At 36.4% G+C, this 14349-nt stretch overlaps 1 pseudogene; it reads right to left on the reverse strand.

Annotated features, from left to right (window-relative positions):
* Positions 1 to 12187: 12187 nt before the first annotated feature.
* On the reverse strand, positions 12188 to 13954 carry LOC149207940 (protein ASPARTIC PROTEASE IN GUARD CELL 2 pseudogene; annotated as a pseudogene).
* Between the last annotated feature and the right edge of the window lie 395 nt (positions 13955 to 14349).

A 14349-nucleotide genomic window follows, 5' to 3' on the forward strand; every position in this document is an offset into this window, starting at 1 on the left:
ATCTCCATATGATTGTTTACCTTCTTTTGAGGAACAGCTGCGAAGAGTGATTTCACTAAGCCATCCTTGTGACACTGCCGTGATTGGAATATTCCAACCTGTACCTGGAATCTACTGCTACCCTGTTTATCACTCGTTCCTCAAAAGACGAGTCTTCTTTGAGCTCTTTTCACTGACTCGTAAAATATGAAAAGTTTGCCGAGTTTTGGCCTTCCAGCTCGTTAAAGCGACCGGAACGCTATCCCTCCTCTAGATTTTAATCTTTTTGAACCTGAGGGATTATTGCACAAAAAGATCGAGTGCTTGTTTTGTTCGGCTCGTTAAAGCAAACGAAAATTCATCCCTTCTGTATTGTTTTATACTTTTTCGGACTTAAGGGATTAGATGACGAAAAAGGAATTTTGGAGTTGACTTTACGTACCTTTTCAGACTCTCTAAAAATGAAAAGGACCGAGTTATCCTTGTCGTTAGACTCGTTAAATTCATTAAATAGCGACAAACTTGTCTTTAGACGAGAACGAGTTTCCCTATCGCTAGGCTCGTTAAAACATAGCGATGGGCTTGCCCGAAGGGCAGGTTATAGAACAAGCATATGTTATCCTCCTCAAGCTTGACAAAAATAAAGAGGTACTGGTCAGCAATGACTGGGGAAAAATTGGGAGAACCTCACAGCTTTAATGGTAGCAAGTCGCTCTTGAACATGACACTTTGTCCTCCGTATCACATCGGGTTGGGTTGTTTCATTCACCGGTCTCATCACCATGGTCCTCGCCACACCATCCATAGTTGGGGTAATGCTACCGATCCATCACATCAGTGTCGTTATATGTTCAAGAGATGTTGTTCTGCAAAGAGTCAACCGTGTCCCATCCACTGCCATACATTGTCCTTCATCCATTTCATGACCGCCACCCTGAATCATACATCACAGTTTGTTTTCACCTCATCACAATCACTAGCTCCGTTCCGTGTCAATGATGTGGGATTCATTAAGGCCCTCCTTTGACGGATCGCTCCTTGTCGACATCAGCTCATTATCCAAGGAGTTGATCTAGGAACAACCCCTTCAGTACTTTGAAGCTTGCATGCCTCAATGGCAAGTTTCTCACTTCCGGCGACAGGTATACATCAATGACCTTCGACCAGAAGATTTTGCATGGTGGTCGACGCCAAGTCCTTTATTCCCACCATGTGAATTGTACTGCTGTACCTTGAGGGTCATCATCCTTATCGGTGATTCCTCTCGCGCTTGTTAACGGTTTACATCATTGACCGGTAATCAAGCGATGTCTTTCCATGTTCGACTTCAAGAAATTCTCACATGGATCGACTTGTACATCGAGTGAAGATCGGAAGAGATTGAAGACCCCGGATCTAGTTCCATCCATCCGGGCTGCGATATATATTCGGGATATAAAGACATTTGATATGTACATCATTGCAGCAGATGATCATCCTTCTCAAAGGATGATAATTTCAGCAGAGAATTATCAGTCTACCATCAGACGATCGTCTGTTCTATGTACCAAAATGAATTTATAAAGCTGAGCATGGGAATGCCCGCCTCAGCTAGATCATGAAAAAGTATGAAAAATAATGTATTGTATTGTATCTTATTACAGGACACTTCTCAACAGATTGAATGAACTTCGGATCCTCCTAATAAAGCATTTCACCCGATAAACAACCTCATACTTTAGGGGGCATCTGTTATAGACAATTTTGTGCCTTGCAACATCAGGCATGAATTGTCAATAATCCAAGGGATCCAAAGTCCCTAAACATGATGTTCCTACCCCTAGAGGAACAAGGTCAGCAAGCCAACAGCTCTCAGATCAGTTCTCCACCTGAAAACACTAAAAAACAAGCAATCCTGAAATCAAAGCAGGTGCTCCACTAGGCTTCTGCACTGAAACTCAGCTGCTCCATGGTGTACCTGCGTTGCAAAGCAAGTGGAACAAAGGCCACCTGCGCTGAGCGAGATGGGACAAGTGGCACAATGAGTCATTGCTCTGGAATCTTCCAAAAATGACACTTGGATCAGGGATTTCGCCTTGTGATGAGTCAGAGGCTCTGTTTCTCCAAGTGGAAGCAAGGTTCTCCAAGTGGACTCAAGAACTGAAGATCAACTGAAGAGAGAGAGGACACAAGGCAGCTACACATCAGTTGCAAGCTGACTCATCCTTTCTCAATTCATCTATATATTGAGCTCTCTCCTATGAGCTCAGGAGGCTGGAATTTTGTGCAAAGTAATGATATGATGTTGGTTTCATTATAGAACTATTGGGTGATTGCTTGAAGGAGGTGAAGAGGAGAAATTCTTTCTACTGGGAGGTGTTGCTGGATTGGGGCCTTCAATGGTTGTAACACTCTCAGAACTTTACTTCTTCCATTAATAAAAGCTATTGAGGTTCTTCTATATGCACTTGTTTCAATGATATATTGTGATAATTGTATATTTGATTTATGCTAATCCTTGAATCAGTTATGATTGCATGCTTCTTGTAGTTTCCTGCTTTGTTATTTTGCAGGATCTCATTGTAGCTGGGCCAGCAAAAGAGCAAGGAGCTGGGAGCAAGCAAGCAAAGAGAGGAGTTTGGATTCGACATTAAGCGCAAGGCAACGGTTAGTGCATTTCTTCATTCTCTCTTGTTTTCATAAAGAAGTAAACCTTAAGTAGTTTTCTTTACAGTTGTTGCTGAGGTACTATCACCCTTAGAGTGGGATAGGGTCATCCGAGTCGGATACTTTTCCCTACAACACTTAGGCAAGCTAAGAAGGATAATAAATTATCACCAAAATATTATGGTCCATACAAGGTGTTGCAAAAGATTGGTACTATGGCATACAAATTGGAGCTTCTTGCAGCTTCCCGAGTGCACCCAGTTTTCCATGTTTCATGTTTAAAGAAGGTTATAGGTGACAAGCTCCCAGTTCAAACAATATTGCCAGAACATGACGAGGAAGGAAAAATCATATTGGAACCGGAAGCAGTCACAGAAACAAGAACTCGACAGCTACGAAATCGATCAATTTCGGAGTATCTCATCAAGTGGAAGAACTTATCCGCTGAAGATTCCACATGGAAGGATGAGAATTTTATACAGAAGCATCCAAAACTACTCAAGCGTTGAGGACAACGCTTTTCGGAAGGAGAGGGGCATGTTAGGCCTAGTGATTCCCCCATTACTATTGTCATTGTATCTCTTATAGTTATTATTGTGACCCTATTGTCCCCATATTGTTATTAGTATGCCCCATAGAAACCCACTATTGTTATTTTTGTGCCCTTATGTTATTACTGTTATGTTGGCTTGATTATATTGTGACCCCTTAGACTCCTATATATAGAAGGGAGGTTTAGTCATTTGTATCATCCAAGAATTGTTCATTTGTGTAATGTAAAGGAGGTTGCCCCCTTGAAGAGGCTCAATTCTAAAGCGTTGATCTATCTTTTCTATCTTTTTGTGAACTGGTTTCCTAACATAGGGTATGTAAAGCCCTAGGATTACTGATAATGATGAACTTTAAAAGAATTCAGAATGCTGGTGAATGTTAGGGTCTAAATTTTAAGAATTATTAGGGTTTGGAGTCAAAACCCTAGCCAATTAGATTACAACCCTACCAAGTTAAAAAGGGTTGAGAAATCCTCGGGCTTATGAATTGATCGCTTCCACTTAAAATAAGAAGAAACAATAACTCGTAGAATTTTTTACATCTTGATGATAAGGTTGTTGTGCAGGTTGGATGCATGAAGGTTAAAAGATCAAGAGGGAGATGTCATGTTCTCAAAAGACAACTATATTGTATTTCTTTTATTTTTTTAAAAGAATCACTAACATTGGATTGTTCATGTTTTGTAAACCCGAGGTAAGGTTTGGAAGAAAATCTAAGGCTTATGACCAAAATAATAGAACTTATTATGTTTTTTTGAAAGAAGGAACCTTATCCTCTAGATGATGTGGATGGTGATGTACACTTCTTGATGATGTGGACAACTTGATGATGATGTATACTCATTGATGATGTATATTTCTTGATGTTGATGATGATATGGACTCCTGATGATGTGGACTCCTTGATGATGATATGGACTCATTGATGATGTGGAATCCTTGATGATAATATGGACTCCTTGATGATGTGGACTCGTTGATGAAATAGACTCGTTGATGATGTGGATTCCTTGATGATTATGTGGACTCGTTGATGATGCAGACTCCTTGATGATGATATGGACTCCTTGATGATGTGGAATCCTTTGATAATATGGATTTCGTGATGATGGTGATATGGATGAGAATAACTATGGAGCTGATACATACTCAAGAGATAAATACTCTCCTGATTATTTCCATTTTTGTTACATTATGAGTCTCTTGTCTTTGTATATCTTGCTTGGTTGTATATGTTCTTCCATGACATCCTAGGAAGGATTGTAGGTACATGATGAAGATTTCCAAGGCGCGGCAATCGTTGGAAATGGATGGAAGAACAATGTGCAAAGAAGACAAGATTATAGTGATTGAAGCACACTTATAATCTATGTGACCTCTAAGATGAAGATGGTTAGAAGTTTTGAAGAACGCCGCTAATCTAATATGATGAAGTTGAGCCCATGATTTTTCTGCTATGTAGTGATGATATGATGAGGACAAAGGTCCTCTTCATTCAGTGTAAGAGGGACTTGATTGAAGAACTGTAAGATTGGAAGTATGACAAATTCTTGCTCACGTTGTGGCACGATGGATTGCAAGTCCATGAACACTTTCTTAATGATAAATTTGAAGAAGCTATGAGACTTTGCTGATAAATTCCTCTGTTTAACTTGTTGAACCACCTGATTCATGGAATTACTGACTCTATCTTGATAGGGTGTATTTTGAAGAATTATATTGTAATGAATGACATGGATGACCCTACTACATATATCATGATTGAAGTTGGAAATGTTGTTGATTTGTGAAGCTAGTTGCTAATCTATTTGATCTTTTGTTTTTGCTGATGAACAAGTTGTTGATATTTGCTTCTATAAGAAGCCACTTATTCTTTCTTGGATTCGACTATGGTTACTAATATTTGCTTCTATGAGAAGTTCTAGATAAAGCTTTATGAACAATATGGATATTGTTGTTTGCTGAAATGTTAGATAAATTACTAAGATCCATCATGGCTACATTTTTGCTGTTGAACTAGTTGCTGATGTTTATGTGAAGAAATTGGAGTGGCTAAGAATCCCTTTGAGATGGAGCATTGATTACATAACATCATGATTCCTCCCATAGGATGTGTGGCGTGAGACCTTGTGGTTCGGGAGCTGCATTGATTTGACGATTCCTCCCAAAGGTTGTTTGCTGTGAGACCTTGTGGCCTTGGAGATGCATTGATTTGGTGATTTCTCCTTTAGACTGTGTGCTATGAGACCTTATGGTCGGGTAGATGCATTTACTTGATGATTCGTCTCATATGGTGTGTGCTGTGAAACCTTGTGGTCTAGGAGATGCATTGAATTGATGACACCTCCCTTAAGATACATACTATCCTCCATTATCACTCCTTATGGACTTGATTTTCTTCCCTATCTCATTCTCCACTATGGTTTCGAATTCCATAAAATTGGAATATACCTCATCTTTCTTCTTCATGAAATAAATCCAACACTTACGAGAAAAATCATCAATGAATATCACATAGTACCTATGTTTGGCAATTGAAACTGTGGAGATGGGGACACAAACATCTGAATGAAGTCTCTCCAAAACAACTCCATCTTTTCTATCTTGGCCCTAAAAGGAAGATTTGGCATACTTTCCAAAAGTGCATCCCTTGCACACATAATGCTGATGAAGGGTGCACTGTGGTATCCCAATGGCAATTTGTTGAAGTATCTTCAATGCTCTATGATGTAGATGTCCCATGTGCATGTGCTAGAGCTCTCCAACGTCTCGACCCTAAATTTTTTTTCCCTTGCTGCTCAAGGTTGCACATGCATCAACCTCCAATTTGTAGAGGTTCTTGATCCTGACACCAATCTGCTTGACTTGTCTTGAAGCAAAATGCTTGAGGTAGGCCTTCCCTTTGTTGAATACTACATCATACCCTTTTTCCTCTAGGAATGCTACTGATATAAGTTTTTTCTTCAATATTGGAACATACATCACATTCTTAAGATGGAGATGAGATCTAGACTCCCTCCTAAAGCTAACTGTACTAACTCCTTTGGTCATGTATCTGCCATCATCTCGCAGCTCGATATGGAATTGCATGTCTTTCTCCTCCAAACTATTGAAGAAATCTGTATTCCTTGTCATATGGAATGAAGCCCCTGAATCAATATACCACACACTACCTTGAACTGATCTTTCCATGTAAGCTATCAAAGAGAAATCCAATTCAAACTGAGAAGAGAATGCTTCGCCTCTTATTGTTGCTACAACATGCTTGTTGGATTTCTTGTTTGTACATTTTGTAGCATAATTTCCAAATTCATGACAATGAAAACACTTTATCTTGCAAAGATTCTTCTTCTTTTTTTCCTCCATTATGAATAGATTCAGTCTTGCCTTGGGCTTTCTTGCCCTTGGCTTTCTTCTCATTTCCATCCAAAGAAAAGTTCTCCCCATCATCAGTCCTAGCTAAGACTCCATCCCTTGTATTCCTCCTTATCTCTTCTCGCACAAGATTTGACCACAACCTATCCCAATGAGGGAGTTTATCTCTTCCATTTATTGCAACTTGGAAACTATGCCAAGATTTGGGAATCCAAAGAAGAGTAAGGCTCACAAGATTTGTTGGTGGAACTGTCTCTCCAACACCTCCAAGGTCATACCTCACTTGAGAAAACCTGGATAGATATGTAACAATGGGCTCATTCTTTCCCATTCAAATGTTCCTCAATTTGTCCTTCAAAGTGAGTTTTCTAGCATCACTACTGCTTTAAACCATATTAGTAAGGGCCTTCCACATCTTGAATGTTGTATTCTTCCCATGCAAATTTGGAACAATATGCTCTTTGAATCCTTCTAGGATCATCCTCCTAGCTTTGGCAATGTCCTTCTTCCATTGAGCCAATTGTAGTGAATATAATGCAAAAGGTTGAGGAATATCAATCTTGATGTATTCCAAAACTCCATTATCATCTAACACAACCAATGCTTTAAAAACTGGCCAGTCTGAACCAGTAATCGGTCAAACCGACCGGTTAACAAGCCCACCGGGTCAAACTGGCTTAAAAACCCGGTCTACCTTCTCATGTCGCATTTGTTTTGCCCTAACTGGTCCTAACTGGCCGGTTTGGCTGGTTTGTGGTCAAACGAACCGGTTTTGTCCTAAACCGACCGGTTTATTGCCAAGGCAACTATAACCCCCACAAAATGCATTTTTGTGAGTTTTGAAGCCGGTTTGAGGGAAATTTGGGGTTGTTTTCCTCCAAGAATAGTCCCTCCAAGAAAATCATGCCTACCCTCTCATTTTCCTGACACATCTCAACCCTAACAATGTTGGCAATTAATGATAATGTTAAATTCTTAAAGTAAAAGTGATATTTCCTTTAATTTTCATTTTCATCTTTTTACTTAAATTTTTAACATTACCATGAAATGACTTAGGATGTTTGAGAGTGATTTCAACCTCGTTGGATTTCATATGTAGAAACTAGAATTTTAGATTTCACTCAAAATTCAACAGACTTAATGGTTTTCAGGATTTCATGGTTTGGGGGTTTTCAATGTTTCCATTTGATTCTATCATGTGTGAGGGTATGAGATTGGAATTTGATCAAGAGCATGAAGCTCTTTAAGAACCTTGATCATGGTGGCATTGATTGTTGAACTTTGTTGATGTTGGTGGTATTGATTGTTGAACTCCTCTACCATGGCCTTAACAAGAATGCACCCTTCACTCAAAGGAAAACAACTGGTTAGGCATGCTAATCTTTTTCTACCACATTATAAGGTTGAGGAGATGAACCCTTCACTCAAACCAAAATCATTGGTTAGGCATGTTAAACCTTTTCAATTTCTATCATGTTATAAGGTTGAGCAATCCAAGTCTGAAGACTTTGAGCTAGATGATGTTCATGTATCTCTTGTTGATGATGTTTATGTATTTATAGTAGCGTTGAATCAATGATGAGTTTCATGAGTGACCATGTTGATCAATGATTTGTAGTTTTGATGTCTATTTTTGCTACTACTAAAGTTGTAGAGGAGTTTTAGGAGTCCTCAAACTCGGAGGCATATTATTTATGTAGCTCATGTTGATGATCTCTTGTGTAGTAGTGGTGATGAGTTTGATCATGATGAGGAGTGATCATGTTGTTGATCATTGATATATAGACTTGTAGTAGTTTAGTGACCCCATAACTTAGAGCATTATTTTTGGACTCTGGAGGCCATTTTGATATATTCACCTTTACATGGTATATAGATGAGCAAACCTTGCACATTTTGTTTCTATTGGCTTGGAATCATTGTTTTAAATCTTAAAATTAGTTTTTTTCATTAAAAATTAATTATTTAATGTATTTTTTTACGCCGGTTCGTTTAGACCTGACCAGTCCTGGTTCAAAACCTGGTTCAAAACCTGGTTCATTAGGTGGACCGGTCCGGTCATCGGTTCCGATTTTTAGAACATTGAACACAACCTCCATTCTACCCTTCCATGCACAAAATTTTGAAGTCCCTTCTAGGGTCTGCTCTATCCTCAAACTAGAGAATGATGTGATTCCAACACTTGTAGAATTCCTACGCTAACTGATCTTCTTTTTAATGTACTTTGAATTTGATCAAGGAACTCGGTCTCTATCTTGCTTTCTGCTTTGATAACATGTAGAAATTCCTTGAAACCTTGCAACTGTAACTAATGAGAGCAAATTGATCACAAAAGACACAAGATTTCTCTACCAAAATCTGTTGTACAATAATGAATTATAATTATGCCTTCATCTAATTTCAATAGGCAATTCGAATTGCATGACCTACTAGGGCTAAAAATAACAATTGTTGATGTATATAAAAAGTCAAATACTCAACTAAACTCAAGTCTATCTTTATTATAAAACTAGAGATCAATTGAGATCAGTGAACTGACAGACATTAGAGTCGCACTCTACTAGATAACTAATTTTAACCATCACCTAATCCACATCTCACTATATGCCAACTCACTCAAATTTGAATATTTTAAAATTTAAAAAAGAAATATTATTATAAAAACAATATTAAACTGTAAAAAAAATGTATAAAATAATTATAAATGTATTAAAAAAAATAAATACAATAAAATGTGAATATTTTAAATTTTAAGAAAAATGATTTAAAAATAAAAAAATAAAAAAAATTCAAACTCAAACTTCCATAATGACATATCATCCTTTGTTTAAACTGTATAAATCAATCTAAATATATAATCAGTAAATTGTAAGCTAATAATCACACTCTAGCTATAACAAACATATAGTAACACTTTTACATATTCAAGTATGCAATAAACAGATTACATGTAACAAACTTTCATAAAAGCATGTAACAATATTTTATAATAGCTATTTTATAATAGCATATCGTCCTTTGTTTATAGTTGTATATTATTTTGGAAATCTGATAAATAAAATTTAAGTACAATTAATCAAATATCTAAAATATTTCAAATTCTACAACTCACTGAATGTACAAGCTTGACCATTATTATTATAATTTCTTTGAGAAATAGACCATCATATACAGAAAGCAGTATCCGCATCAGCAGTGATTGAGAGCAAAACCAATGAGAGAGTTGTAGAATCGAAGGAAACTCCAATATGATGCTGCTGCTGAATGTTCCCCGTGATAGATACAGAGGAGTCGGTCCCACCGGACTCCCATGGTGGGACTATAAAAATGAAAATGATTAACTATTAAAAAATAATTAAAATTTTATGATAGTTTAAATTTTATAAATACAAAATTATAATATATTAAATTTTAGGAAAGAAGTTGGTAGGTGGTAACACAATTGCCAAAAAAACATATTGGCAAGTTTTTGTGTATCAATGTAATTAAAAGTTCAATCCCAAAGAGATGTTTCACTAACCCAACTAAAAAAATAGAAAAAACAAAAAAAAATTTGAAATTTTATACACCAATCAAAAACACATCAGTCATAAATTTTAGACACCAATCAAAAGCACAATACTCATAAGTCTTGCACTAACTGCCCAATAAAAACTTTTTAATAATTTGCAAGGCTATTCATCTTTGAGTGTCATGTCATCCACCTAATAAAATTATATTTTACCAATTCCATACCATATTGATCATTATTAGCAATATTAAGTTTGATCAAACTACAACATGAAATGTTAATGTCGTTACAAATTGAAATCCCAAAAAAACAAAGTCAAGGTATATAATTTTTTAAATCTAGAGAGTAAGTTGAGGTCTTTGAGCTAGTGTTTTTATAAATGTAGAAAAGACAAAATCTCCCCCATAGTCTTAAACACTACACCATTTTTTAAGATGATAGAATTTTAAAACTTTTAAAATGTTAACTAAATGTTTATGTTTTTACTCAAGGTATATGAAATTTCTAAATTTTAATAAATATTAGTAACAATTTTGTTGATAATATCTAAATTTTCATAAAAATATATAATCTCATTGTAATAAATCTGGAAAAATAGATGCTTCATTTAACAATATCTCACTTCCCTAAACCAACTCCCTTAAATCATAAATTATATATATATAAACCAAATAAAAGCCTAATAATCTCTTCAAAAATCAATTCAAATGTAATCATAAATTGTAATCTAATAACCAAACTCCTACTATAACAAACATATAATAATACTTTCACATTAAAACATACATACAGTAAAATGATTACATATAGCAAATCTCCATAATCTCATATAATTTTTTAAATGTAAATAATCAAAATTACAAACTTTAGAATATTTTTTGAAATACAATAAATAACAGCAGAATACCAAACCATAAATTATTAACATATATAATTCATTAATAAATCTTAAATTATTGATATATATTATTTATTAATAATTAAAAATATTTTTATATTATAATAACATTTATTGTAATAAAAAAATCAAAATTTTAATTTTTTAAACCAAATAAAAATCTAATAAACTCTTCAAGAATCAATCTAAATATAATCAATAAATGATATTCTAATAATCAGATTCCTGCAATAACAAACCTATAGTAATAATTGCAAGGCTATTCATCTTTGATGTCATGTCACACACCTAATATAATTATATTTTACCAATTACATATCATATTGATCATTATGAGCAATATCAAGTTCGATCAAACTACAACCTGAAATGTTAATGTTGTTACAAATTGAAATCTCAAATAAACAGAGTCAAGGTTGAATATAATTTTTTAAATCTCAAGAGTAAGTTGAGGTTTTTGAGCTAGTGTTTTTATAAATGTAGAAAATACAAAATCTCCCACATAGTTTTAAACACTACACCATTTCTTAAGATGATAGAATTTTAAAAATTTTAAAATGTTAACTAAATGTTTATGTCTTTACTCAAGGTATATGAAATTTCTAAATTTTAATAAATATTAGTAACAATTTTGTTGATAATATCTAAATTTTCATAAAAATATATAATTTCATTGTAATAAATCTGGAAAAATAGATGCTTCATTTAACAATATCTCACTTCCCTAAACCAACTCCCTTAAATCATAAATTATATATATAAACCAAATAAAAGCCTAATAATCTCTTCAAAAATCAATTCAAATATAATCATTAAATTGTAATCTAATAACCAAACTCCTACTATATAACAAGCATATAATAATACTTTCACATTAAAACATACATACAGTAAAATGATTACATATAGCAAATCTCCATAATCTCATATAAATTTTTAAATGTAAATAATCAAAATTACAAACTTTAGAATATTTTTTGAAATCCAATAAATAACAGCAAAATACCAAACCATAAATTATTAACATATATAATTCATTAATAAATCTTAAATTATTGATATATATTATTTATTAATAATTAATTTTTTTTATATATTATAATAACATTTATTGTAATAAAAAATCAAAATTTTAATTTTTTAAACCAAATAAAAATCTAATAAACTCTTCCAGAATCAATCTAAATATAATCAATAAATGATATTCTAATAATCAGATTCCTGCGATAACAAACCTATAGTAATAATTTCACATTAAAACACAGTAAAAATTACATAGAGCAAACCTCCATAATCGCATATAAATTACATATAGCAAACCTCCATAATCTCATATGGATTTTCGGAGATGGATGGTCTAGAATGCAGACTTTGGAATAATATTTTTTGAAATCTGATAAATAGCAGCTAATACTATCGATCAAATATCCAAAATATTTCAAATTCTACCATTCACTGATTGTACAAGGTTGACCATTATTATTTATAATTCCCTTCGAAATAGACCATAATATACATAAGTAACAGCAGAAGATTCCGCATCAGCACTGATCGAGGGCGAAGCCAATTCGACTGTTGTAAGTATCGTAGGAAACCCCAATATGCTGCTGCTGAATATTCCCCATGATAGAGATACCAGAGTCGGTGGGCGCAAAGGCAAAGCAATGAGTACCCATGTTATCCACTGGAACCATATAATTGTTAGCCGGGAGAGATAAGGTGTTCCCGTTGCAGAAGTGGAAGTCCACTCCGGGAACCATGACGGAATCATGTTGGTCCGACAGATCGTAGCAGGTGTCGAAGAGGGAGGTCCCCTTGGCTCTGGTAAGATGTTGGGTACGCGCAATGAAAGCGTCCCTCACTGCTTCGTAGGCAGGCCTCTGGAGGTAGGTGAGGGTAGTGCCGGCGTCGAGGATGACACCCCCACGGCCCGACGTGTCGTCGATGGAGAAGACGTCCTGCATGGACTTGAAGAAAGTGCAGCCGAGGCTGATGCTGGCGAGGGAGAGATAATAGAAGGGAGGAAGAAGGGAGTTTCTTGCCATGGGCGTGAAGAAGGAATTTTGGGGAACGTATTGCGCCCCGAATTCGAGCGTGCCGGATGACTTGGAATACCGGTCAACGAGGCAGTACGAAAATACGCCGTCCAGCTGTGTCCCGAGCTGCGAGGGGAGAGATAGCGGCCCGGCCCCGAGGCCCAGAATCCCCGCTGCCCCTACGAAGAGGCCGGTGTTGTAGTGGCCGCAGCCGATGGCCACGTTATAGATATATAAGTTGTCGAATGTCAGCGTCTCAGTGGCCATGACCCCAGTGGTGTAGGAGCCGTCGAGGTAGTCGACTCTGTAGATGCAGCCGTCGCCACGAGAGCAGCCTTGGACGCCAAGCTGACTGCACGCGGCGGAGTTGCAGCTTAAAGCGGAGAAGGAAGCTGAGAAGTAGGGGTTGAAAATGGGATCCATCTGCGGGTAACACTTGCTACACGGCATGCACTGAATCCACGTCACGTCGGTGCCCGTGCCGATCACCATGTATTGCGCCATCGCCGGCGTTCCCACGCCTATGCGCGTGAAGTAATCGCCCATACCCGACTCCAGTCCCGACACGACACCGGCCCCTAAATCTTCCGCCACCTTTGCATAGCTTCCCGCCGACTTGTTCAATCTCCTCTCTATCTGCTGCTCTAGTCCCCGAATTCTTGCTGCATCCCGCTTCCGCGTCTCCTCCCACCGTCGCTCGAACGATGGGCGAGCGTTGGCGGGCAGCAGAGTGTCCCTGTGCACCACTTCCAACCTCCATGCACTCCCTCTCGCCTTCCACGCTCTTTTGTGTTCAACTCCGACAGCGGAGGAGACTCTGGTGCTGTAGACGCTCCCGGCTTTCGGGCAGCTGTGGTCATAGGAGAGCGCAGACTGGAGAAACAAAAGCATCCCGAGAGTGATGAAGAAGAAGCAAAGCTCAACGTAGCGAGGTGTCATCTCCTCGTTCGTAAGGATCGTCTAGCAGAGGGTTAGATGTGTGGCGACTGAATAAACTAAGAGCTATTTAATGCATTGTAATTGTTAAACCCATTCAAATATTATATTTATAAAATATAAATTTATATTAAAATATAATAATATATTATATTTTTTAATATTTAATTTTAACTACAGAAAAAATGTTATAAGATATTTTAAAAATCCACTTTCTTCCCAAAGCTATTGCCATAATATTTTATACTTAAAATATATAAAATAATCTAAAATATTATATATTTTCAAAGAGCATTTATTGTTAAATCTCTTCATTTCCCACAACCTATGGAGGTTAGGATAAGTGATTCTATGAATGTGTTAAATCTCTTGATATCCCACAACAACTTATGGAGGTTATGATAAGTGATTCTAATA

This window comes from Pinus tabuliformis, chromosome 1_2 (genome assembly GCF_031772625.1).
Source record: "Pinus tabuliformis cultivar Carrire ecotype Pingquan chromosome 1_2, CPIR1, whole genome shotgun sequence".
NCBI lineage: Eukaryota > Viridiplantae > Streptophyta > Pinopsida > Pinales > Pinaceae > Pinus > Pinus tabuliformis.